This window comes from Ochotona princeps, chromosome 26, assembly GCF_030435755.1.
Source record: "Ochotona princeps isolate mOchPri1 chromosome 26, mOchPri1.hap1, whole genome shotgun sequence".
In the NCBI taxonomy this organism is placed as follows: Eukaryota; Metazoa; Chordata; class Mammalia; order Lagomorpha; family Ochotonidae; genus Ochotona; species Ochotona princeps.
This window is the reverse complement of record NC_080857.1, coordinates 25,080,286-25,108,083: the sequence shown is the minus strand read 5'-3', so window position 1 is coordinate 25,108,083 and position 27,798 is coordinate 25,080,286.

The window sequence follows — 27,798 nt, the reverse complement described above, 5'->3', positions numbered from 1 at the left end:
CAGAGGAAACCACTGGGCTGAATTTGGTGATTTATTCCTATATATATTTATAGGATTTTTTAAAATTGTAGAAGGGTACTTTGTAAAAAACATGATAGAAAAATGGGTTCAAAAGATAAGATCCTTAGTGCAACATTTTTAAATCCATGCAAACTCTCAATTATTAAAGAGATTTCTGTGAACTTCTCCTTGCTACTTGTACTTGAGTTGGTTTGACATATTTTACACTATATAAGTAGCATTATATGCTATGCTTTCTATGCAGATAAGTAAGTGTATTTTGCTCAGTAATTCACCATGTTAACATATGTAACTGCAGCTCATTAAAAGAAGATTTATTTATCTTGAGAGTTGAAGTTATGAGAGAGAGAGAGAGAGAGAGAGAGAGAGAGAGAGAGAGAGAAATATGTGCTGTTTCGCTGTGCAGATGGCCACAATACTAGGGTTAGGCCAGGACAAAGTCAGTAGCCAGGAGCTTTATTCAGATTTCCTATGTGCTTGGCAGAGTCCCAAACTCTAGGGACAGTCTCTGCTGCCTTTTCTAGGTCATTGGCAGGAAGCTAGGTCAGAAGTGGAGCAGCTGGGCCATGATCTGGTGCCCGTATGGAAATCTGATATTGCAGGTGGCAGTTTCCCCCATTACACTGTATTGCCACTTGTTTTCACAATTATAGAATGTGACAGGCTGGGAGGGAGTGTTGCATAGTTGATTAGGATGTAGTCATGAATGTGGCACTGTTTTTCATCTATTTTTTTTTTATGAATATTTAACTTGTTGGGCCCGGCGCCATGGCCTAGCGGCTTAAGTCCTCGCCTTGAATGCCCCGGGATCCCATATGGGCGCCGGTTCTAATCCCGGCAGCTCCACTTCCCATCCAGCTCCCTGCTTGTGACCTGGAAAAGCAGTCGAGGATGGTCCAAAGCCTTGGGACCCTGCACTCGTGTGGGAGACCTGGAGGAGGTTCCCAGTTCCCAGCTTCAGATTGGCGCAGCACTGGCTGTTGCGCTCACTTGGGGAGTGAACCATCGGATGGAAGATCTTCCTCTCTGTCTCTCCTCCTTTCTGTATATCTGCCTTTCCAATAAAAATAAATAAATCTTGAAAAAATATTTAAGTCGTTTTCTTTAAAAGATCTAATCATTTTTATTGGAAGGCAAATTTTACAAACAGAGAAGGAGAGACAGAGAGAGGTCTTCCAACTGCTGCTTCATTACTCAAGTGGCCTCAATGGCTCAAGCCGTGCTGATCTGAAGCTGCAATTTCTCACATGGGTACAGAGGCCTATGGACTTGGGCCACCATCTGCTGCTTTCTCAGGCCATTAGCAGGGAGCTGGATAGAAGCGGAGCAGCTGGGACTCAACATGGCACCCATATGGGATCATGCTGCTAGCAGGCAGAGGATTAGCTTGCAACACCACCTCGCTGGCTCCAGTCTTCATTTCATAAAAGATATTGTGGACAATAATGAAATGAACTCTGAGCTTGTCTAGGTGAGTGAGAAGTTCCTATACCTCACGGCAGACTTGGGGTGCATAGCGCGTGTGGATCTTCACTTCAACATATATTGCCACATTCTTATTATACAGAGGGTTCTTCACTATTTCATCACATTTCCCCTTCCATTGCCTCAAATTCAAGAGCAAAAAAACAGCTTCAAAAACCTACTCAATGGTACCTGACCTTGACTGTGGCCTGTTCAGTCTGGAGGCACTCACTCCATGGGCCTGCTTCCCTCCACCCATGATCCGAGAGTGTGGCAGAACTCTGAGGACTGGTATTTGGGAGTGGGGACTCATGGGCACCTCTGCCGAGAGACTTCTCTTCTGAGAGTTTGAGACTCACAGTTATAAATAAAAATTATTTAAATAACCACTTAGCTGTAAGAAAGGAAAGCTATCCCTGGCTAGTACTGAATCATCACTGAATAAATCGTGCTTACGTAAATTCCATAGGCATTCACAACACAGCGAAGTGAGTACTTGGGCCATTCAAATTTGCCAAAGAATGGTTTCCTAGCAACCACCACTGGATGAAATGCAGCTAACTTGGCTTTTTGGAACAAGACCTCACTCTGTTAGAAAAGTGGTTAAAATCCATGCTTACTTAAGGTAGAATTTAACCATGCAAAGCTATGTCAAGAAAGGTCTAAAGTAATTTCCTTCACCAGATCCTAACCCAGGTGAACTGGTGGACACAGAAATGGCACCAGACGGAGGGATTTGGACACGCAATTTTCCCCTGGAGGTGGAGTTGTGTGTGAAGAAGCTAGAGTTTCACCCAAAGTGGGAGGAGTCACAGAATGCCATGTTGGAGTTAGGAGATTGAGCACACCGGGACCAGGAAATTGCACAGCCAAAGGGTGGGTGTATCAGCAAGCTTTGCTCCCTCCCCCCTCCCCCCCCAACAAAGCAGACAGCACAGGCGACTTCCTCAGCTCCTAGATCAAGGGCAAGATGTGTGCAACAGCTGAGTTCTGGTGATTGTGCCATGGCAAATAGCGGATGGTGGTATGTGTCAGGGCAAGTGGTCACCAGAAACAGAGGGGGTGGGAGGACCAGACACACTCCTTTTGCAACAACTCTCTCCCAAGAAGTCAAGGATCACAGGGGAGCTACGCTTCTGAGAGCATGTCCCCCGGGACCCAAGGACCCCCAACCAGAGTCCAGCTGCTCATACCACCACCCTGGGGTCGTTTGGGCAACTCTTAAGGCACACGAAGGCAGAGCAGTAGGGAGATCAGTCATGTGGCCAGCATCCATGGAGACTTGCTGTGCGTCATCAGCATCTGCTTTATCCAGGGAAGCGAGCTATGCGTTAGGTATTTCCTGACAGCAGAAAGCGTTAGCACGGTGCTCCATTGCTGCTTCTTTTGCCACCTCCTATCTCTTCTGAAGATGACAGTCTGAAAAAGAAAGACCCTGGATGTTCATGGAAAGAAACCTTAGAAGGGCGAGTCTGTGTTTTCACTTGCTCATGCGCCTGTTGCCACAGCGCCCAACAGAGTTTGACAGAGGAAACAGAGTCGTCACTGAAGGAGTTTTCAAAGTGAACTCACAGTGACAGGATGGTTCGTGATGCCTCACATAGAAATGTGCAGTCATGGAGTTCTGCAGCTGGAAGAAGTTTGTAAAGATCAAGTATGAGGAACGACAGAGAAATGAACAAGCCTACCTGGTTGTTATGTTACTTTTGTGCCCAACTTTTTCTGGAGAGGGAATCATCTCTTCTCTACTAAAACAAGTGTTGTCAGAGATGTTTACAAGAAAATATACCATTTTTTAAATTTGTCGAAGCAACTATGAATAGAATATAAATTAAGAGGTTCTGAAAACATTCTTACTGTTCTTTTTATTTTTAAAGATTTATCTATTTTTATTGGAAAGGCAAGTTTACAGAGAGAAAGGACAGCCAGAAATGAAGATCTTCCACCTGCTGGTTTGCTCACCAAGTAACCACAATAGCCAGAGCTCAGCCGATCTGAAACCAGGAGTCAGGAGCTTCTTTGGGGTCTCCCAAGTGGGTGCAGAATCCCAAGGCTTTGGGCGATCCTTAGCTGCTTTCCCATGCCACAAGCAGGGAGCCAGGTTGGAAGTGGAGGAGCTGGAACACAAACCAGCACCCATATGGGATACTGGTGTTCGTAAGAGGTGTATTAGCCAGTTGAGCCATTGCGCCAGCCTCCAAAAGTCTTATTATTCTTAAGATCCAAAGGTTTTTGTTGTTGTTGTTGTTAAAATGTTCAGCTGAAACTTCTGTTAATGACATACTGCCTTAGTATTTTCCAGCTCTGTGATTTATTTTTAATTGTTTTTAATTATTATTTTGTGATACAGTTCCATAGGCTCTGGGATTTCCTGTCCCCCTCTCCAAGTTGCTTCCCCTCCTTATTGACTTCCCCGCTAGTATTATAATGGGTGGTCCTTCGTAAAGTCCATCATGCAGCTCTGTGATTTCTATGAGCTATCAATATCATCGAAAACCTTTTGATATCAATGCTATGCTAATTTGAGAGTCTAATGGATAAGTATTTTGGTTCACATGGTACACCAATTAATATAGGTAACCTTTAGATAGCTTTTGACGTTTCTTATGTATCAATTTTTAATTCAATGTAATTAATTTCTTTGATTGTGATCATGGTACCAGACATACAGAAATGTTAGATTTCAGGCCCCGGCAAAGCTAAAGGCCCTCCCTTTTGCTCTGTCTTCTGAATCCAGCCTCTTTTTCGACGGAAGCATTGTTTACTGGAGTCGGCTCAGACAGGCCTGCAGAGCCATGCTAAAGTGTCAGGAATTTTGTGCTCTAGTTGTTAAACAGAGCCAGCTTTCAAAACTAAGTGATATAAGCTCTCATTCAAATAAATTATGTATGTATATGTTAAAGATTATTTTACTTACTTGAAGAGCACAGTGAGTGAGAGACTGGGAGAGAAAAAGAGAGAGTTTTTCCACCTGCTGGCTTGTTTCCCATATGGCTACGACAGTGTGGTCTGGGCTAGGCTGGGCTCAGGAGCCTGGAATTCCATCCAGGTCTCCCACGTGGGTGGCAGGAACCCAGGTCCTTGAGTCATCTGCTGCTGGTTGGGTGCTGCAGCCCAGGCTGGTATGTATGGCCTGCCTCACCTCACCATTTGCTAGTGGGTGCTGCAGCCTGGCCTGGCCCGGCCTGCCCCGGCCTGCCCCCAGTTCCAGCTCATGCTGGTGCAGACTACAGCCTAGCCACCCTAGCTAGCCCCTAGTTCTGGCCCTAGTGTGAACTGACTAATATCGCAACCTGATCTGCCATGACCCACCACCTTTCTGGCTCTCAGGTTTGCCATAGGTTATATGAACTGGTCCAGTCAGGCTCACCCCAGACCCGAGACAAAGGTAAGCCCATTGGTACCATTCCCTGGGCTGGCCTGGGCTGCTCCCTTTCTTGGTTCTTGTGCTCACCTACAGGGACTGTGTTCTGACAGGGGAGTTGCCAAGCTCCTCCATCAGAACCTCTCCCAGTGCCAGATCTTGTGCACATTGGTGGGTCCATGGGCTATTCCTACTTAGTCCACCTCCTGTCCTAGCAAGAACAGTGGCCTTTCCTGACCAGCCTTCACCCATTCCAGTTTTTACTGTTGGGTGCTACAGCCCAGCCAAGCCTGGTTCACACCCAGACACAGCTCACACATGGCTCAGCAGGGATGGAGACCTAGCCCGGCCCATCCTACAGCAATTCTGGTTCTCATGAGCTCCAATGGGTGCTGGAGTTTAGCCCAGTCTAGCACATCCCAGACCCCATCTATACCCATGCCAAGGGATACTGCAATCATATCCTGATCAGACTGCATCCCCCGCTCTGGACCCTGTGCTCACCAGTGGGACCCACATTCCAGCCAGGGCATCCCCTTAGCTCCCCATCAAGCCTGATCCCAGCCACTGGTCTCATGCATGCCAGCTTGGCATAGCCCCTCCCCTGTCTTGGCCGTTGCCTTAGGATGCTGCAGCCTGGCCTGGCCCAGCCAGCCCATTGTCCTAACTCTTGCTGGTGGGTGCTAGAACCTGGCTCTGCTCAATCTGCTCTCATTCCTGGCTCATGCAAACCAGTAGGTATGGCAGACTAGCCCAGCATGACCTGTACTCTATCCCGATTTCTGCAGTTGCCAGTGGGCTATGGTTTGCTTGACCCCATCAGGTCTGCCTCCTTCCAAAACCAACTCACACACTTGCTGACGAATGAAGCTACCCTGCCCAGTCTGCCCAACACCTAGGCCTGGACCATGTGCTCATCAGCAGGAGCTATGACCCACTGAGGGAATTTCCCAGGTTTCTCCACTCGGGCCACTCCCAGACCCAGATCTCACACATGCCAGCAGGTGCTTGGCCCTTACCCAACATGACCTGCCCCATCTGTCCCAACCTTTGCATGAGCTGGTGCGGTCCAGCCACCCCACACCGTGCTTTAGGATGCTCATGCAGGTGCTACAGCCTGAACCTGCCCTGCTTGTTCCCAGCCCCAGTACCAGTGAGCATCGGTGAGTTCCATGGTCATGCCTAGCTCAGTCTATCACCATCCCAACTCTCAAGCTAACCAGCAGGACTTGTAGCTCCATAGGGTTGGGTCTACAAATCCCCCACAGAAGTCACCCCCAGACATGGTTGTCTTGCACACTGGTTGGTGTTGTGGCCCAGTCTAATGAGGCCCATCCCCTGATCCGACACTCACTGTCAGGTACTGGGATCTAGCCCTGCCAGACAGGTCCCCAGCCACAGATTACATGTGTGCTGGTGTGTGGTGGTCAACCATGTTTCCATGTTTTCAAACCCAACCCGGGACTTCCATGTAGGCCGGTGCATCAGTCTGACCCATAAATATCTTCAGGTCTCTCGCCTCAAACAAACCACCAGGTCTTAGTCCTTTCACTTACCTGCAAGTACAGTGGCCCTGTTTTTGGGTGTCCCACAGGGTTCATTCCTAACCTACATGCACTGTGGCCTTATCCATAGATGTCCCTAGGCAGTGGTTCCATACCCCCAAGAACCCTTGAACTCTCCGCCATTAGCCAGCAGGAAGAGCCTGGCACTAGTTGGCACACTGGCTGCCCAAAAGCCCAGGACCCTACCCCCCGCCTAGCAGTGCTGCATGGGAGCTAGGTCCCCAGCAGCAAGTCTGGACCGGCACGGTTACCCCCAGTCTGTGGCTGGGGGACCCAGACTGGGGATTTATTTCTTCAGGTGCCAAACCACACACTTGTGTTTCTTCCTAATTTCTTGTACCATGACATCATATCAGTACCTTGAAATCATCAATAGTGAGGATATGTACATCACAAATAATGGCGAGCATTCCAAATCAGGGTTCTTACTGCACAGACTCTTGTTAGAGATTTGCCAACACTCTCCTGGGCAAAGGTCACCTTTGACAACGTGCTAAATTGGTCCTTCCACTGACACATTGACACTTACCATCTGGCTTGTGGGGGCGCAGGCCTGAGCAAAATACACTGGAGAAGGTACTCTACAAGCACTCTTACATTAAAAAACAAAATAAAACAAAACAAAAACCCTTGGGATTCATCCTATAGCTGTTAGGTGTAGTATTTCTCTTTGTGGGATTTATTCACACAACTAGAAACCTCAATTTCCATAGATATCAGAGAAATCTCTGTAAAGTCAATTCAACCTTCTCGAATATTCCATATTTATCTTTCACAATGGGCGCAGCCTGGTGACTGTTCTGCCTGATAGGGAGCTTCCTCCCGTAGCAGCTTTTGTGCAACACCCTCCTCTGAGAGCCCGAGAGGACCAGAGAGGCCGGAGAGCCTTTGGTTCATGCTGCTTATTAGCAGCTTAGCTCCTGAAGTGCTCAGCATCCTCCCCCCTGCTGCTTAAGTCCCTTGTTTTTTCCTCTTGGTTGCACTAAGATAATCCCTAAGTATTCATCACACAAGAACAGTGTGTTAGCCACTGCTCTGTCAGGAAAACAGGAAGTGCTCCTTTTTTTTTCCTTCACTAAAGCTGAGAGCCAATCCAACATGGTATGAATAATTGAGAAGTTGAAAAGAGGCCAGCAGGGATGTGTATGATGAGAGATCTGCCTCTAGTCCACCAGAAGGCCCGGAATAGCTGATATAAGGACCTGGGTGGGCGTGGCACTCTTTTTTTTATTTTTAATTCATTAATTACATTGTATTATGTGACACAGTTTCATAGGTACTTGGATTCTCCCCACCCCTCCCCAAACGCTCCCACCATAGTGGATTCCTCCACCTTGTTGCGTAACCACAGTTCAAGTTCAGTTGAGATTCCCCCATTGCAAGCATATACCAAACATAGAGTCCAGCATCTTATTGTCCAGTCAAGTTCAACGGCTTCTTAGATATACCCTCTCTGGTCTGAAGACAGAGCCAGCAGAGTATCATCCCGATCAAGTAAAAGCTCCAACATACCATCAGCAAAAATTTACATCATTATGGAATTAATTGACATAGTAATGAGTAACCAATATGTTAAAAGTAAATGCGAGTTCTTAACCACCTTCTGTGACCACCTCATTGACATTTCAATTTTAGTTTATACACAACATATAACATACATAACATAACATGTTATACATAACATCATATCATCTTAAATTAAGGCAAACATGTGGTGGCACTCTTGGTATATTATTGATGATGCTAATGTAGTCTTAAAGAGGAAAAAAGAAGCAAGGAAAAGATGTTATTTGGGGTGGGGGTTGAGTTCTTTTAAGCAGAAGGGGTATGTACCTGTCCATCTGTTCCACGACAAAGTATTAAATATTGCTAAGACCCAGGGTCAAGTTTGCTCGGGCTATTTGGGGACCATCCCTCAAACTTGCCTAGAGTTCTTAGGCTCTGTGGTAAAGCGGTGCGGAAGGTGGTGGTACGTTCATTTACTATCGACTTCCTTCCTCAGGGTGCTGTTGGTTGGAGATATTAACAAAAACAAGAGTCTTTTTCTATTACTACAAAGGAGGCACTTACCAAAATGCTAAGGGAGATGACTGTTGGTCACTACATCATCTACAGCGACATGGTAAAGACACAGTTTTCATGTCAGAAAGTGTGAAAACTTGCTATTTCCTCCAGGCCCTAAACAAGGTGACTTAAAAATCCCAGAAGCCTGGTGCCATAGCCTAGTGGCTAAAGTCCTTGTCTTGCATGTCCCAGGATCCCACTGTCTTGCAGGTGCCAGTTTGCATCCTGGCTGCTTCATTTCCCTTCCAGCTTCATGCTCTGGAAAAGCAGTGGAGGATGGCCCAAAGCCTTGGGACCCTGCAGCCATGTGGGAGACCCAGAAGAGGCTCCTTGCTCCTAGCTCTGGATCTGCTCAACTCTAGTAGTTGCGACCACTTGGGGAGTGAATCATCGGATGGAAGATCTTTCTTTCTGTTTCTCTTCTCTCTGTAAATTTGACAGTTCAATAAAAAATAAAAGTAAATCTTAAAACGATAAAATCCCAGATGTTTTGAAAGGAACCACTGATACAAACTTTTACACGTTTTTTAGACTCTGACCTCTTCTCCCAGCTTTCTATTGGTTAAGATTCCTTATTTCTCAGGAAGTAAAAATGAATTAGATCTAAACATGATCTCCTGCATGGGTCCAGGAATACACCTGTTCCTTGCACCTGCTATTCTGTCACATTTTGAGGGGCATGGGGCTACCCCAGCCTTTCCATCCTCCTGTTGCGAGGCCAAGGGTTGTAGTGCATGTAGTGACTCAGCGAAGAATCTCAAGAAGCAGTAAGAAGTTAATGGAAGATACACTCCATGAGTTGAGTCTCATGCTGTATTGATGCCATGGATGCTACTTGTTACCCAACAGCAGGAAGCTTGTTCTGCCACTAGCAGGTTCCTTGACACATTACCCATGGCACAAATGGCTAGTGGTTGCACAAATTAGATTTGCAGATGACTGTATGATAGTGTATCAACTGGTCACTCCTGCCTTGCCCTGCCGGCCTGACAAATTGGAATGACTTTAGGTAAATGGGCTGATCTCCTGTCAACTAACCATTTCTCTGGGTGGGAGCACCATTGAGACAGGGTATGAGGGTGGGTAGGAGAATTTGCTCTTGGGAGACAATCCGCAATGTGAACCTCTTCCTGCCTTTTCCCTCCATTTCCCATTCCAGCTTTCCAAAATGCTTCGTGGAGTGACCTGTCGCCATCTGATTTCCTGCAGCTTTGCCTTGATGTCCAGACTGGGAGACAATCATCCTGACGTGGTGCAAAGAAGAGTATCTTCCATCACAATAGGATGAAGTGGAGGTGTTCCTGCACCATTATTGACCGCAAGTCTTCTCTCCTGCCTACACTCCCCTCTCGGAGGTCTTGCTTGCCCCAGACAGCCAAGCGTGGTCCTTTGGCCTGTTGCCTGTGCCATATTCACCAGTGTAGCTCACATTCCATGTCTTGAAAGTGTGACACTATTGTTCTTTCTCCAGATTGCTAAAGTGATGCTGAAGGGGCTTGCCCAGTCATTGCGTGTACCATTTGACATCCTTGCATTTACTAGAAGGTGGCTTAAAGAGAAGAGATGACTCCTGTGACAGAGGTCCTGGGACATTGTCAGTCCAGCCACAAAGAAATAACTGTGTTCAGGCTCAGAGAGGACAGCTCCTACATACAAGTGTAGAAGCACCTATTGGGCAGCTATGAGGTCAGTCCTTTTGGCTTAATTTATTTGGTTTGATTGCACTCACTTCTTCGTTTTCTTCAATGCCGAACAAACCTGTGTGGCAGGATGTGTGTAGGAGCCCACTGAACTCAGGCTTCATCAAGCAGATAGTTAGCTCCGTAATCTGATGAAAGCAACCGGAGAGTTCCCTGCATGCTTGGCAAGAGAGAGCAGAAGCATTCATGAGCACCTTTTTCCCCCCTAGATTTATTTTATGTTTATTGGAAAGGTAGATACAGAGAAAAGGAGAGACAGAAGATCTTCCATTCGCTGGTTCACTCCCCAAGCAGCCACAATGGCCAGAAATACACTGATCTGAAACCAGAAGCCAGGAACCTCTTCTGGGTCTCCCACACGAGTGCAGGGTCCCAAGGCTTTGGGCAGTGCTTAGCTGATTTCCCAGGCCACAAGCAGGGAGCTGGATGGGAAATGGGGCCACCGGGATTAGAACCAGTGCCCATATGGTATCCCAGCACGTTTAGGTGAAGACTTTATCCGCTAGGCTACTGCGCCAGGCCCTTGACTAGGATCTTTGAGGCCAAGCCCTGGACCACTCAACAGTGATGACTGTTAACTGGAGACAGCTCTAATGGAGGTCATTAAGGAGCTGCTCCCTGGTTCTAAGAGGCAATGGGATGAGGCCCTGTCAGCGGGTAATGACTGTGAGGGACAAGCCATCGCTCCTAATCCAGCACGCACTTCTGTGTGCCCGAGACCTGTTTATATACCTTCGGTGACCCATCCTTGACAGTAAAGTCATCATCTGGGATGTACTAGCGCAAGGTGATCAACCCCTTTGGCCTGGAATGTGGCAGTTCATAGTTTATATGAGACAAGGCACTTGGCCATTGGGAAGAAGCCAAGAAAATTGTAACAGTATCATTTCCAGATGTGTCCAGTTGTTAGTACAGAGTCAACTGCCTCATGAAATTTGCCTGCTGCCCCCATGACCCAAGCTGTCTTCAGTTGACATTGGCTCTTGTTCCCATGGTCATATTCATTTATTTTCTTGAACTTCAGGCTGACAGGTGTTTTCTTCCTAGAAATCAGTCCCTAGGAGTATACAACCAGATGATTATGGAATTTAAACACTTGGGAAGTGGCGCAACATGCGAAAATTCAGACCTCAAGCTAGCACTGCAAATTGCAGCAACTTCTCTGCACTTCACGTGATGGAACCATCTCCCATTGGGGTGAACAGCTTGCCCTTGGGTGCGTGACCCTGCTTCTCGGGTGCACAGTTACACTTTGCCTTCCTTGCCTGGGAGCCTGTTTTGGCCTCAAACCCATGATTCATTGGGAAGCTGAGAAGTTTAGAAAAAGTGTTTTCAACGGACAACCTAAAAGAGAAACAAAATCGTAATGGCATTTTTTTTAAAGCATACAGCCAAAGCAAAAATACATCAAAGCACACATAAATCACAGTGTGTGCAGCCAGCACGGTGAGCACAGTAGCCCCACTGCCTATGTCCTGACAGTGCTGTTCTCCCAGCGCCAGGCAAGTCGAGACTGACATCATGTCGATATCTGTGAGTCTACATTAAGCCGTTTGGTCAGGCAATGTCTGCTGGGTGTTTGCTTTATGAAAGTCTTGGGATTAAATGCTGAGCGAGGAGGGGGAGAAAGGAATCTGAAGTCCTGGTTGTTGTATCCGCAGACTCTGCAGTCTCCCTGCAGACTGAACAGTTTAAAGGCAGTTCTCTGAAACCATAAACTGCAAAGTAGAAGCGGCATCAAGGGCACAAGGGAGAGAAGGGAAAGGAAAGGGAATGACATACTAACATCCCATCCAACTTGTCTGGAAGATTTGGCAAAAGCACTGTGACTTCAAAGACGCATAGTTGTCCATAAGGATGTGAATATTACACGGGTCTTTGACTTGCTTAGCTTTTCACATGCCAGGAGTAGTTTGGTAGATGTTCTATCAGCATCCCTTAGGAATGGAGGGACAGTTAACAGAGCTCAACTATGGGTTAATCATCAACTCTCCTCTCTTGGAGACTTGCCAAGGAAGAGCTTTCTGTTAAATTTTTGTTGTTATTTTTGAGAGGAAGAGAGCTGGAAGGGGAAAGACGGGGAGAGCTGGGAAGGAGAAAGAGAGAGAGAGAAACCCCTGTCTATTGGTTTACTCCTTCAAATGCCGTTAACCGCGAGGGCTAGGCTAGACTGAGACCAAGAGGCAGGAGCCCCATCTGGGCATGTCATGTGCGTGTCAGGGATCCTGTACTGTTAGCCTTCAGCACTGCTTCCTAGGATGCACTTTCATAGGAAGCTGCACTTGACATCTGACCCACTATGGCACGTGCCCACTCCTTTATTTTCTTCTGGAAATCATGTGAGATCATTGTCTGTCCTTTTCCACATTGCAGTTGTTATTGTTGTACACCAATAAGTTACTGCCATCTTCTTGCCAATAACAGGTGTGGTGCCAGTAGTTCTGTTGGATGGAAGAGCAACCGTGTATTTGGTCACAAACGTGTGATAGAATGTAAGTGAGGGGCCTTCCAAAAACTCACAGAAAATGAATCCTGCGATGAAACTATGCAAAGATTTCCATATTCTTGCATCAAAATAAGCTTCTCTTTTAGTTCAATTTTCCGTGCACTTTTTGAAGACCTTTCATATGGGTCTGAGACAAGCATATAAATTTAGCAGCTTTTATAAGTCCCAGTATTTGTGGGACAAATGACCCCACAGAAGTGTGAAGGTTTTGATTTTCAGCACTGGTCCTCCTGAGGCTGTTAACTTAGTTGTGTGCTCTTGGAGGTGACAGACACCACATGGGCGTCGGCCTATTGATTCTAACCTCAGGAGCCCAGCAGCTGGGCTCCCAGGAGGTTCAGCTTATTTAATCAAAGTGAATAACATGCTTTCCTTCTTGTTTTTTTTTAAAGTACCCTTTCATTAAAACAGCTAATCACATGCCAACTAAAACTTTATTACTGACTTTTAAAGATGGCTGAATTTGAGAGCGGTAATTAAGGAAATAATCAAGAACCCACGGGCCTGGTGGTAGACTTGATTAACAACTCTTGGCATCCTGGCAAGATGAGAATCTAGAGTGACTGAAAGGTTGTGGAGTGGAGTCTATTAGCCGGAAGAGGAAGAATAGACCAAAGATGAGAATAGCTTTAAGTTATAGATTTTTCGTGGGCTGCTGGTCAGTAGAAGAGAATTGAGGGCCGTTAGGATTGGATGGTGGACGGCCAGGTTGCTACAGGAGAAAGGCTAATCTTCGCATGCCTTCCCACTTCCTCCCTTTTCCCTCCCCACCGCCTTGGGACTAAGCTGGGGGAAGAGTGATGGGCTGATCTGATTCAACTTGGGAGACCTTTGCACAGGGCTGGCAGCAAGCTCTCCTCGTTAAGGTGCTGCCGCGATATGATGTATGGCCTTGTCTCAGGCAATTAAGAGGCTGAAATACATGCACTGTCTCTGGCCCAGTTCAATAAGGACCTGCCAAGGCTGTGTGACTTGCCCTGCATTCAGAGACGCCTACAGACCAGAGCAAGGGAGGGGTTGTCCCCACAGCATCCTCCTCTGGCGGGGTGTTCCTCATATTACAACCTTGAGAAACAATACCCAAGCGTTTATATAACTATTTAACACCTCCCCCACTTCTCTGGAGTTCTCAAAGAAGATAGATGAACTATTTTACAATAAGCCCACGATTTAGTGCTAACCCCATATTGCAGGTGGAAAAACTAACACTCTAGAGGCAAGTTCCAGAATTCCAACACCAGCTCTCTGGCCCCACAAAGGGTGCTGTTTCTACTCTAAGTGCTGCTTTTCTGTACTGCAACAAAGCCCAGAGAGTACATGGCTAGCACAGAGAATTCTGGAAGGCACATCCTGGGTCTGGAGAAAGTATTTGCAGAAAGTGGAGGAGCCTGGGGAGGTGAGCATCCCCAGGGTGTCTCCACAGAGAGGGAGTGGGGCATTTGCAGGGGGTTTTGCACCTGCTTTTGCAGAGGTGTAGAGCATGCTCCTGCTGAGCCCTCCACCCTAGTAGTGGCCTCTCCATGGAAGGCCCTGGCATAGAGGTGAGCCCTGGCTGCCCAGTTTCTAGTTGACGATTCCCAGGTGGCTGCAGACCCCTTAGGTGTCTCTACGCTGCTGTGCTTTGCCACCTCTTGGCCTTTGGGGTTCTGTTACCCTAGGCTTATGCCTGCCCCAGATCTTCCCTCTCTCCCCTCACAGATGCTCAGAGCACTCAGGACTGCGAGCTGCTGGTGGCTTACGCCAGCCTGCTGGCACTTGGGGCTTGGCAAGAGGAGACAGCTCATCAGCTTGTGGCAGCTGAATGAGGTCTGGGGTTAGGCGCGTGTGGATTGCTGTTAGGAACTCTGGTTTATTGGGGGATTTATTCCCAAACCTGCGCTGCCACCACCGCCAGCACCGCCACCATCCTATAAAACCTGTTTCTGCCTGTCTTCGTGTGTCCCTCCCAGCTCTTCCCTTTGGGTGCTCCCTGGCTGGATGCTACAATCTGTCCATTTCATTGTATTCATTTCTCTCTCAGAAACTCTCATGAGCACGTGGCAAACCTTGGAGTCAGAACAAGTTCATCTCTGATTAAAAAGGAAACCAGGGCAGACTCGGAGACAGATGTGAAGTGGTGCTTTATTGCTGTGAGTTATGGTGCTGGGCCTGGGGAGATGAGCTGTGTAACCAACCACTCTGCATTCGCCTCCTGGTGGAGAGCAATTCTCACAGTTGGGCGTCTCTCAGGTTTGCCTCACTCAAGTCAAATCATTGATTGAAGCCCAATCTTGCTCCATGAAGGTTCACTTTTTCTTTTGCTGTTGGCAAGGGCCACACGGACTGTGGGGTTGTTAAGCAACACCCCCCTCTGATTTCAACTGTGCCGGGGTGTTTACCTGCATACCAATCGCAGTCCCAGCAACTAGGGCCCAAGGACACCTGCCAGCACACTTGATCTTCTCAGAGTCTTCCTAGCAAGGTTTTCTGTTAAAGGATCAGGGAGAGGAGCTTGGCAGTGGTGAGACACCAGACACCACCGAGGATGCTGTCAGTCCAGGTGAGAGTGCCGTGGTTCCTGTGCTGTTCTGCTTCTCATCCAGCTCCCTGCTGGTGAGCATCCTTGGAGGCGGCATTGATGCCTCAAGCACTTGATTTCCTGCCAGCCATGTGCAGACCCTCGTGGAGTTCTGAGAGCTTGCTTTGTCCTGGTTCAGGCTTGGGTTCTGTGGCCATTTGAGGAGTGAGCCAAGGGATGAATGGCCTCTTTCAGAATGTCTTACTCATCTCTCCCTCTGTTTGTCAAAGAAAAATAATACACAAACAAATAATCAATATGTCAAACAATAAAAAAGGACTTCTTCTAAACCCTTCTCTTACTTAAATCTCCCCATCCCTAAAGCAGGAGAAAAATGTACTTTGCAATTCTTTTCTCACTTGTCCCTTCATCCATTTGGCTATTCATTTGCTTTTCCACTCACTTATCATCTTCCACATTGGGACATTTCCATGGTGTACGTGTCCCCTCCGCCTGCACCAACTCCTCAAGGCCTTGGGCCAGGCCTCCCTGGACACCCAAACTTCACAAGACGAGCAGAGTGGGATCTCATCTCATGAGGGCCATTTCAGTTTTATGTGCCTTCTTGCCTCTTCTGTTCCTGACCAAACCTGTGGATCTCTCCCATGCCCAGGTTGCGTTTGCATCCTGGGATGGCTACAATAAAGATCCTGAACTCGGTGACGTGATATAACATCAAGCATGTTGCTGTAGGATCAGAAGGGTCATGTTCCTTCTGGAGGCTGGAAGATAGAATCTATTCCCTGCACTCCCTGGCTCATTGCCCCTCTGCCTTCAAAGTCAGCACTATGGCCATCATCTCTACGCCCTGCGCTCTGCGTTTGTTGTCACATATTCTCAGCTTTCTATACCCCTGACTCCCTCTTTCTTACAAGGACTCAGTAGCTGTAATGGGTCCTGAGGATCAGCTCTCCCTCTCAAGTAACTTGGTACCATCTGCAAAGTCCTTTTTGCTATCTCAGGAAACATTCACAGGTTCTGAAGATGAACAGGTGCCTTTCAGTGAGTGTTTGGTGTAATGGTTAAGCTGCCACTTGGGTTGCCGCATCTCCTATGGTAATGCCTTTGTTTGAGTTCTGGGTTCTGCTCCTCTCTGTAACTCCCTGCCAGTGTCCACCCTGGGAAGCAGCAGGTGACAATTCAAAAACTCAAGTCCCTGCCACCCTCATGGGAGAGACCTGGACTGCATTCCCAGGTCTTGCCTTCCAGCTGGTCCAGCCCTGCTGTTGTAGGCATTTGTACTTTGCAATGACAGATCTCTGGCTCTCTTGCCTTTCAAGTTCAATACAACAAAAAGATACGGATCTCTTTGGGGGAAGCAGTATTCTATTTGCCTCCTACAGCCCTCCTCCTCCACTCCACAGTCCACTTTGACAAGCCCGGCCAGCCAGTGTGAACCTCCACTCCACAGCTCCACTTGGACAAGCCCAGCCAGCCAGTCAGTGTGGGTCAAAATGTTAATAACAAGAGCAAACATTGAATGAGAGCTCCCTACAGAAATGCCAGCCTGTATGAGAGATTTAGAAACATTTTCTCATTTGTTTCTCTTCAACATCCAAGGCAGTTGAGGAAACAGAGGCGTGCCAGGTTACATAGCTTGCTCCATTTAAATATCCCATGGGAAGCCTGCAGCCCAACTCCAGACACACCCGGCTTTCCTGAAAAGTGTAAGGCAAGATACACAAAAGGTTGCTCCCAAACATTGCTTGCAGTAGCAGAATTTAAAATGTCTTACAAGAAAGTGGGAAGATAAACCTTCCCCCATGCCTTTGTGGTCAGAGTCAATTAGGCATCAGCCGCCTCCATTGTCAGTTCGTGCTGCGGAAGCCAGCGCAGGTCACAGAGGCAGCGTCAGCCTTGATCGTGCTGCTCCTGCCCCTTCTTCCCCTGCTGGTGTCTCTGTTTCCTTAGGCACAGTCTTCTGGCCTGTGAGTCGGTATGCTCCTGGGAACCTCCCCAGGTCATTGTTCTGCACAGAGCAGAACCAGCCAATCTGCACAAAGAGTCAGCCACCCTGTAATCTGCCCCTGACCACCTGCTTTGTGGAAGACTGGCCTCGAGTTTAGGGGCATGAAAAGCTCTTACAAATGCATGCCCCCAAGAACACGAATGTACTGAGAATCCAGGAGAAGGTGAAAAGAGATGGTCATGTTTGGATACAAGGCTATTGAGACGCATCCTGGCTCTGGGTTGGTGGGAAATCATGTCCTCAATCCTCAGCTCCTATGGCCTGGTATCTTTGCTAAATGCTGTGTCAGCTTTAGAGCAAATCTTTGGGTTCCCTGGGCTGACATTCAGGGCTGTTTGCAGGGACAATATTTTCCTGTCGGATGGCATTTGGTGGCTCATGTGTCTTGCTTAAGAGATAAACGTCAGAGATCTCTCCCTCTCTCATGAACTGCAAGGAGATATACACATACCAGTATGTCGCTACTTCCCTAACAAATGTGGAGCTACAGAGAAACACAAACATCTTCTGAGTCCTCGTATCCTAACTGGGTTTGTGTCAAGCCAAAGTGAGGTAGCACGAACCTTGGCAGAGACATGCCGTTAGTATCTGTTCTGACATGTTTCTGTTATTAAAAAGTTAAGGAAAGTGAATAAGACAATACAAAGATTCAGTTTTTTCAAAGATGAAATTAGAAAGTTAACAACCCTGAGCCAGCTGATGAATTTTGATGATAGTAAAAATCTACAGGAGGAGGAAGAAATGAACAGAATGTTTCTGTCTGCTGGATCTTGTGTAAAGATTATGTGGATGAAGGATGCTCGTCAATTACAAGGGAACAAGCATGGGGCAACTGCCATCGCTGCAAGGTTAGAGCATGAAGAGCAATTACGTTATTATAACTGCATGTTCACAAACAGCAAATGACTCATGGCGAGGGTCTGGCATGGTGGCATAGCAATCTAATCCTCCACCTGCACTGCTGGCCTTCCCTATGGGTGCCGGTTCGAATATTGGCTGTTACACTTCCAATCCGGCTCCCTCCTGGGAAAGAGGCAAAGGATGACTAAGTCCTTGGGCTCCTTCAGCCATTTGGGAGACCTGGAAAGAGCTCCTGGTTCCTGGTTTTGAATTGACTGGCCTTTGTGGGCATTTGGAGAGTAAACCAGGAGTTGGAAGATCTCTCTCTTTCATTTTCTCTGTGGTTACAGAAAATGACAGGCGATGCTCCTGGCTGGCATTTGAGAGCTGCTCAATGCCAAACGAAGGGCTGCGGTGAGAAGTAGCAACAGCTTTTCCTGACATGGTGGGTTCGAGTCACGTGTTTCTGGCTGTCGTGCTGTCCCCGTGGACTCATGGAGGAGTGAGCCACTCCAAGGGAAGCTTCTGCTGCATGAAGGTCTCAGGGGACTCGGGAGTGCCAGAGGTGATCATTACCTCCAAAATCAGTGGCCTCCCCACTAAGAGTAGAAAATGAGCTTTTAAAAAATTTGTTTAATTTATAAGAGAGGCAACTAGAGGGAGAGAAAGAGACAGATAGTGAGAGAGAGAGGTGGACAGTGAGAGAGAAGTCTTTCATCCCTTGGTTCACTCTTCAACTGCTGGCAACAGCCAGGAATGGGTCAGACCAAAGTCAAGAGCTTGGAGCTCCATCTGGGTCTCTCATGTAGGTGGCAGGGACCCAGCTCCTGGAGCCGTCATCTTCTGTCTCCTCGGACGTGCTGCTGGACGTGCAGTAGGAAGCTGGAATTGGAAGTGGAGCTGAACTTTGAACTCTAGGCATTCTGACTGGGATGTGGCTATCTCTAAAAGCAGTTCAGCCACTGTGCCAAACACCTGCTGTATAAAGTGAGCTTTATCAAAAAGGCCACATTTGCCTCTGAAACTCAAGCACCCACAGTTGTTTGGCATCCTAGAATGTGTGAACAACCTTTTATGTAACTCATGATCTCCACAATCCTAGCAATGAGAGAGGGAAGTTTGTGATCATCCCTGCCTGAGAGGCGAGGAAGACAAGAATCAGCAATCACATGGTTCCACAGAGTCAAAAAAGTCAATGTCAGAGACCCGGAGGGCACGGGTTGCTTGGCTCCAAGTTAGGACACAGTTTCCTTTGTTCTGTATTCATAGTCATTGCCCTGTCTGGCCCCTGTTCCCATCAGAGCCTCTCACTGTCTCTGTCCATGGGACAGAGGAAGCGCCACAGTTTGGGTTCAAAAACTTCCATCGAGGCTTTAGCCCAAGTGTGAAGATGAAGGTTCTGGACTGGACAAATGCCAGTTTCTCTTAGTCTGCACATTCCTAGACCAAAGTCCTCAAACTTCACAAATCAGCAGTAAGTGATGCTTGCGATGCATTCAGCAGGTGTATGATGATGCCTCCTCCAAGCCAGGCCCTGTGTCAGGCACTGGGGATCCCATGGCAGCTGCCAGTTGAAACGTGTTATGTTATATAGTGTGTATCTAGAAATAGTATGTTCATAATATGAGACCCATAATTCGATGGTAATAACCAAGTGTTACCATAACTAATAGTTATTTGATAAGATGTTGATATTAATCAAATAATAACAGAGGGAAGCCTAATTACACGTGGGGAGAAGAATCCTGAAGGGATGGAATCCTTTGGTAAAGAAACTCCAAGAGAGAGGCCTCCAGCATCAGACAGCATTGTGGCCCAGTTGGGGGTCAGACCCTGCTGCGTCTTATAGATCATGCTGAGTGCTTGGATCTGCATTCTGGGAGCAGTGGAAAATCATTGAAGGATTTTAAGAAGGGGAAGGAGCAAGTGAGAGAGAGAGAGAGAGAGAGAGAGAGAGAGAGAGAGAGAAAGAGACAGGATCAGGTTTGCACTTATATCACTCAGCTTTTGTTTATTCAGATCAAAGGGATTTGAGAAGACTGGTTAAGAAGTCAGTGCTTTCTTCTCTTTTAAAGCTTTGTTTATTTATTTGAAACTCAGATTAGATTTAGAGAGAGAGAGAGCAGAGAGCTTGTCCACCCTCTAGTTTATTTGTCAAATGGCAGCAACAGGTAAGGATGTGGCTTCATTATTGGGGAGAAAAATAAGTTGCTCAGGAGGTCAGTGTTTTTTTTTTTTTTTGGAAAGCTGTTCTTGAAGACTTCCCTGTTAAGGCGTTAGCACATAGCTGGGTGCTGTAAGTCTTTTAAGCCTAGAACTTGAGAGGTCAAAGCTTGGGTTAAACAAGTCACATCTCTACCTGCACACCTATGGGGCGTTTGCAGGGACTCGACTTGACCTGATTGCAGCCATTTTGGATATAACTGTCATCTTGTGCTGTAGATGACTCTGGAAGTCACCCCAAGTCTTATAACAGCATAAACAAGATCATTAAGCTAACCAACCAAGCTTGTCCTTGCTGGGGCGGACTCTAGAATGTTCCTCATCCAATGCCTGGAAAGTGAATGCTTCTTGAAAAACAACAACCACATTTCTTTTGTCTCCTGTACAGAGATCCATTGGTCTCACAACTGTCTGAGACCAGATTTCGGTCCATAAGTGCCCCAAGAAAATTGTTTTGTCTTTGGTTTCCCCCCTTTCTGCTTTTTATTTTAAAGATTTTACTTATCTATGAAAGTTTCAGAGAGGAGTCAGGGGGAGAGAGAGATCTTCTATCAGATGATTTATTCTCTTCATGGCCACAACATTCAACACTGGGTCAGGCTGAAGCTAGGAGCCAGGAGCTTCATCTGAGTCTCCCATTTGGGTGCAGGGGCCCAAGGACTTGGGCCATCTTTTGCAGCTTTCCCAGGATCGTTAGCAGGGAGCTAGATTGAAAATGGAGCAGCCAGAATACAAACATGAACCAATATGGGATGCCTGCCTTGCAAGTGGTACATTAAGCTGCTATATCACAAAGCCTACCCCATCAATTGCTTCTTCATGATTTTATCTGAGAGGAAGAGACACAGATGTCCCATCTTCTGGTTCCCTCACCAAATGTCCACAACAGCTGGGACTGGGTTGAGGCTAAAGGCAGGAGCCATGAACTCAATGCAGATCTTTCATCTAGGTGGCAGGGACCCAACAAGTTGAGCTGTCGCTGCTGCTCCCAGGGTCTGCATTAGCCAAAAGATGGATCCTGCGTAGAATGCAGCGGTCAGGGTCCCAAAGAGACACAAGAACAAATGGAGACACAGTGGCTGCTGTGACTGAGTTTTACGTAGGGACTGTGCACCTAGAGACATGTAGGTTCCAACCAGCAGGTAGGAACTCCATTTGCAGACAGAGATCTTTCCCAAGAAGGGAGACTGGGACCCCGACTTGGGATTTTTGCCTTGGTGTGGGTCAGGTCCCCAAATGGCCTGTGATCTTCCCTTGCCTGCTTTTCCGTAAGTTTCAAGAAGGAATGAGGCTCTGCACAGACAAGGACTACAGTCAGATGTACAGCCTGCTGGGTTTGGGCCACTGGGATTGGGACGTGTTAAAGCCCCACCCATCTTTCCTTCTGCAATCTCCCTATAACTTCTCAGTTTGAATTAGTTCAAATTGTCACTGGTTCCCACAGCCTGGCTTCAAAAGACTTGTGAACTGAAAAGAGTTTTCTTAAAATGTAAATGATTATGCAAATCGTGTCTTCCCACTGCCTACTCCTTCTTAATTCACTGTCTGCTGTCCCCAGTTGTTCACAGGCTGTGGAAGAGGCACAGGGGAGCAGGGATCTGGTGGCTAATGGGACCGTGACAACAGATTCCTGGGCGTGTCCTCTGTGTTACCAAGGTATCATACTTGTATCATACCTCACTTTCCTTTCCAGAACTTTTAGGGTTGATGGTATTAATGTTCTTATTTTAATAGTTTAAATAATGTGATCGAGCATTCAGGGCTTTTGACAGGAACAGGGCTACCCCCCAGCCAGCTAATCCTGAAATCCTAGACCCCTGAACATTGTGCTTTGCAACAACATGCCCTCTTAGCCAGGAACAAGGTTAACAGGGCTTTCCAACAAACCTTTCTAGCTAGTTTACTTCTTATACTGTATTTCTTATTTCTAGAATATACATGAGTGCATGGCATTTGAGAAGTGCCATCAAAATGATAGATTTTTTTGTAATGTACTCATTCGTGAATATTTACTGACTATACAGTTATTTTTGATCTATTAGCACAGTGTCTGGGGCTGAAGAGCTGTCAGATGCCTACAAAGAGTGTTTGAAAACTAAAAGTAAATGATTAGCTCCAGGAGAGGAAGACGTGCCTAATAAATACTTAATTGATGGCTTACTAGACTAACGTTACATCAACAAGTCAACTTTTAGCATTTTCACTCTTGGATAATTATAGGTAAAAGATAAGCATAATGGTTTGTACCACACAAAGTAAGGAGTTTAATACATGAACAGAGTTTTTGAAAATAAATCCATGCCTATCACATAAATATATGAAATGAAGTTGTGTTAAATATTTTGTTTATGCATCTAATTGTTGAGAAAGAAGTAACATATAACAGCTATTTCAAAGAGGAATTAGGGTGGAGATGTATGTAGATCATGGAATAACTGTACAGAGAAATGCCGAACTAGTTCTTTTCATAATGCGCATAGATTAATTATTTCTCCACCAAACATGATTAATTTGCATGTTTCTAGATCAGAATTGTTTGTGCTGCTATGAGTTAATTCTGTACTGGACAGAGTCAAATAGCTCAAAGACAATGGAAGTGAGTTTTTTAAATAAAAAAAAATTTTTATATCTTTTCATAGAAAAGATTTATTGGCTAATTTGTTTACAAGGCAGAGCAATACAGAGACAGAGAGAGAGAGAGAGAGAGAGAGAGAGAGAGAGAAATCTTCTGTCCACTGGGTCCTTCTCTAAATGACTGTCATAGTCAAGTCTGGGCCAGGGTGACGCCAGGAGCCAGGAACTCCATCACCTGGGTCAGAGACCAGCTACCCTGACCATCCCCCACTGCCTTCCCAGGTGCATTAGCTGAAGCAGAAGCTGAAGCAGAAGTAGAGCAGCTGGGACTTGAACCTATGTGAGGTACAATGTCACAAGTAGTGACCTAACCAACTGTATCTAAGTATCAGGACTCAACAATGGAAGGTTTAAAATACAGAAAATCAGATAAACCGAAGTTTGCTCTGGGAATACTATAGTCAGCACATAGTTTACCAGGACAAATATTCAGCAATCTTTTTGACACTTTTTGGTATGTTTCTAACTCCTTTATAATTTTTTTAAACTCCCCCTGCTCCTCTTACGATTATATAATCCCAAAGATACAATTCTTGATCACAGAAGAAAGCTGCTTTCAATTAGATTTGGCCTGCTTCCAGAGATGTGAGTATGTTAATTAACATGTAGTCTTCCTTAAGATTGCAAATATTTGCAAATCCTGAGCGATACAGTATTGAGCAACTACTAGTATCACAAAATTAGCTTCCAAGATGTTTCATAAGTCATCTTGGATGGATTTAAAGCCCTTTGTTAATGTAGCAATTTGGAATTAGGAGACCAATCCCAAGAAATTTGCTGTACCAAATTATACCTGAAGTATTTGAATTGGAGTGAACGTATTCTTCCTTAAGGTTCCTAAATTTCTTTCAGATCCTGGTCTGCTGGACTATGTCAGCAGGAGCTGCCCAGCCTTCTGGGGGCAAAGGAGGGGATCCCTGCAGGTGTTAGCTCCACCAACAAGGCTGGTCTTAGGTTCAGACTGTTTGAGTGGCCATCGTAACTCATTGGAGAAGCACCCTTCTCAAAAATGACATTTCATGTAAGATCTTGATTGCCCAAACAATTTGTCTAATTATATCACGGTGAAATGAGGACCCACTCTTCACCAACACGACTCAAGCTAATTCTATTGTCATGAAAAATGAGGCAATTGTTTCCGAGTTTCTAGATTCTGGGCACTGAGTAAGAATCAGAGATTATGAAATTTGTTTCATTTCAGTGTACAAAAGCACAGTTTACTAAATTGTTCTGGGTTATAGAAGTGAAGGAAGGAAAGAAATGCTTTCTTATAGATTCAGGAAAAGGAATGTTAAAACAAAATCAACAACATCCCAGAAAACCATAATAAAATTTCCCTCATTAATTTTTTCAGTCCTGTAAATTATTCTTTGTCCTCTGGCTCTTGTGTTTTCCAAATCTCTCATGACACTACTCAGTGAAAGCAGTTCTGGCAATCTTGACCTAACCACTGGTGTAGTCTGCGAGGTCAAAGAGAGACAACCTCAGAGAACTAATTGAAAGAGTATTTTTTCTTGAAATATTGATACAGTAAGTACCCCCTTTCCCACAGCAGACACATTCCAATATTGCCTATGAAGAATTGAAACTGTGGGTGATACTGAGCCCCACATATAGTATATTTTTCCTTTATGTTTATGTGAAGTTTAATTTATAGGTTAGACACAATAAGAGAATATTAGTAACAAAATAGGATCATTGTAATAAATACAATGTAAGAGTCATTTATCTATGATGGACTGTGTCAATCAGTGGATTCTTCAACGACCTCATCATGCTCGGAGAGGTGAGATTGGCAGCGATTCATAACTGGTGAACTATCAAAACCACTTGAGCAAGGATCTCAGAGCATGCCCCACATCTGGGACTTGGGGTGGGTGGGAAACTGGGGGGGGGTTTCCCTCAATATCCCCCTTTACCTCAGATACATGAAAGAAACAATATGGAAATAATAGTCTTACCCACATCCCTATAGCCCTTGAACTTTTTGCCATAATTAACTATGTAAAGATTGCCAAAAATATAATAATAAAAAAAAAGAAATTACATAAAAAAGAGTCATTTAACATTTAGGAGCTAATTTCTAGAATTTTCCACTTAATATTTCAGACAATGGTGAGGTAATTAAAACCACAGAAGGTAAAACTCCAAGTAGGCAGGGGAGACTACTGCTGTTCTAAGTACTTAGAATAGTCCTTTCCCATAAAGCTGAGACTGTACTTCTTTAAGACACCAGCTCTTGGGTCCAGCTCCACAGCCTAGTGGTCAAAGTCCTTGCTTGCATGTGCCAGCATCCAGGAACCAGGAGCTTCTTCCGAGTCTCCCACGCGGATGCAGGGTCCCAAGGCCCTGGGCCATCCTTGACTGCTTTCCCAGGTTACAAGCTTGGAGCTGAATGGGAAGCAGGGCCTCCAGAATTAGAACCGGTGCCCATATGGGATCGTGGCGTATGCAAGGTTAGGACTCCAGCCGCTAGGCTACCACACTGGGCCTGAAAGGAATTCTTTCTTAACAGTTTTGATCAGTGGTTTCCCTGAAGTGAAAACACATTATGGAAACAGAACATTGAGAATTTCTCAAGGACTTCCAAAAACTATGTAATTAAAACAAATTATGTTCTGCCTAACTCCAGTGAGGTTGGCCTACTTCAGAATTCTGCTAACAACACTTGCTGGCGAAGATGGTGAGAAAGGCACCCTCCTTCACTGCTGGTGGGAGTGCAGGCTATACAACCACTACGGAAGCCAATAGGGAGAGTGCTTGGAGAATTGCAAATAAACCTGCCATATGACCCAGCTATCCCACTCCTGGGAATATACCCAATAGAAGGGAAATCTGCACATGAGAAGGGGATCTGTAATCCTATATTTACAGCAGCACAATCTACAATAGCAAAAACATGGAAACAACCCAGTTGCCCATCAAAAGACGAGTAGATTAAGAAACTATGGTACATCTACTCCATGGAATACTACTCAGCCATTACAAAATGAAATTCTACCATTTGCAGCCAGTGGTCCCAACTAGAGACCATCATGTTCAGTGAAATAATTCAATCCCCAAAGGACAAACACCATATATTTTCTCTGATATAAGGCAACCTTCAGGCAAATTATAAGATTATTTGCCCTTTCAATACTGTTTTTGCTGCAACTCATGGGTTTTGATAGTTTTGTTTTTATTTTCATTTCTTCAAAACAGCTTCTTTTCTCATCAAATTCTTCACCATAGATCATACAGTAGCATCATTTTCTCTAAGAACACTTTTTGGTTTTTTTTTGTTGTTGTTTCTTCATCGACACATTGGTTATTTAGTAGTGTGTTATTTAACTCCATGGTGTTGTAAATTTTTAAAATTTTATTTCTGTTGTTGATTTGTTTTATGGCTTAGCATTTAAGGGAATGTATAGTAGCTATGTAGTAGACTATCATATCCAGATGTGAAGATACAATGTAGCATGTGTCTCTACTACCAAATCCAAGATGGACTCTCAGTGAAACGGCTGGATACATCTTGACAACAGAATGCTGGACTGTCTGCCATTTTCTGTACCCACCATGTCAGGATACACTTAAATAGCAGAATAATGGACTTATGACTGCTTAGGAAGGACTGTACTATTATAATAACATGGGGGAAATCGGTGAGAGGGAGGGATTTTAGGAAGAGGGTAAGGGAAATCCCAGAGCCTACAGAATTGTATAATAAAATTAAAAATAAAATAGAAGAAAAAAATTTTAAAAATGTATTTATTTATTCGAGAGGGAAGTTGTGTGGAGTGAGGATGGAGTGTATGCACATGGACCAGAGAGCCATGGGCTGGTGCAGCTCTCAGCTGCCTGCAACAGTGGGGGCTAGGCTCGTGTCCAAGTTGGGAGCTGGAAATATGATTTTGGAATCCAGTATTAATTGCAGAAACTCAATTTTCTAGGTACTTGTGTCTGGGACATGGACTTCTTGACCACTAGTTTAACCACCCTCTGAAGCATACAATTCTTGAAGTGTTTGTCTCATAAAATTTAACCAGGGACAACTGAGTTGCTTCTCCAATTGTTCTTCTCATGAGGTACCTACAGGAGTTATACACAAAATAAGCTCAATTATTATTTCCAACATTTCCTTTCTCTAAAATAAAGAAAAGGCAATTTTGTGATTTTCCCCCAGTGTGATTCCTAAAAGAACTCAAAAGTGTTTTTGAATACAAAGAAACCCTATATTTCTAAAATTTTATTTTTCCTGTATTTGATATCCTATTTGGGAAGGCTAAGTTAAACAAGTTGTCAGGGGAGCATGGACATTCCAGTGTCTGAGAAACAATATTTAATTACCTATTTAATCAAAGAGACAATAAAACAGCTAACAGCATACTTGGATGGCAATGCAATGACAAACAATCATTATTTTCCTCCCTTCAATATTCAAGGATGTTGTAAAGTCAATATAAAACAAAGATCGTTATTCTAAGACACACACTTTTTATTGTCTAGGCAGAAAAAGATTCATTCTGTAAGGTAAACGGTCTTTACAGAGAAGGAAACTCATGAATACGTTTCTGTGCCATCCACATTTACAGAAAGCAAAGCGTGACAACTTCTGTAAGCAAAGGCATTCGTCAGTAAACCAGGAGGCCCACCCATCCACATGGAACAGACGTGGCTGAGGTTTTAGGACACTGCATCCTTTTTGGTTTGGGTTTTGTTTTTTTTCAGAGTGAGTTGCCAGTCAGAGAGGCAAGTAGAATTCACATATTAAATTTTGCTTTTCAAGCTCCCTACCAAACTGACATTATACATTAGGAGATATCTCAGGACGCCCACAAAGAACCCCGATTTCAAGATGTGAGTTATGTAAACATGTGATTTGCTATCTTCAAGTAAGATTAGAAAAAAA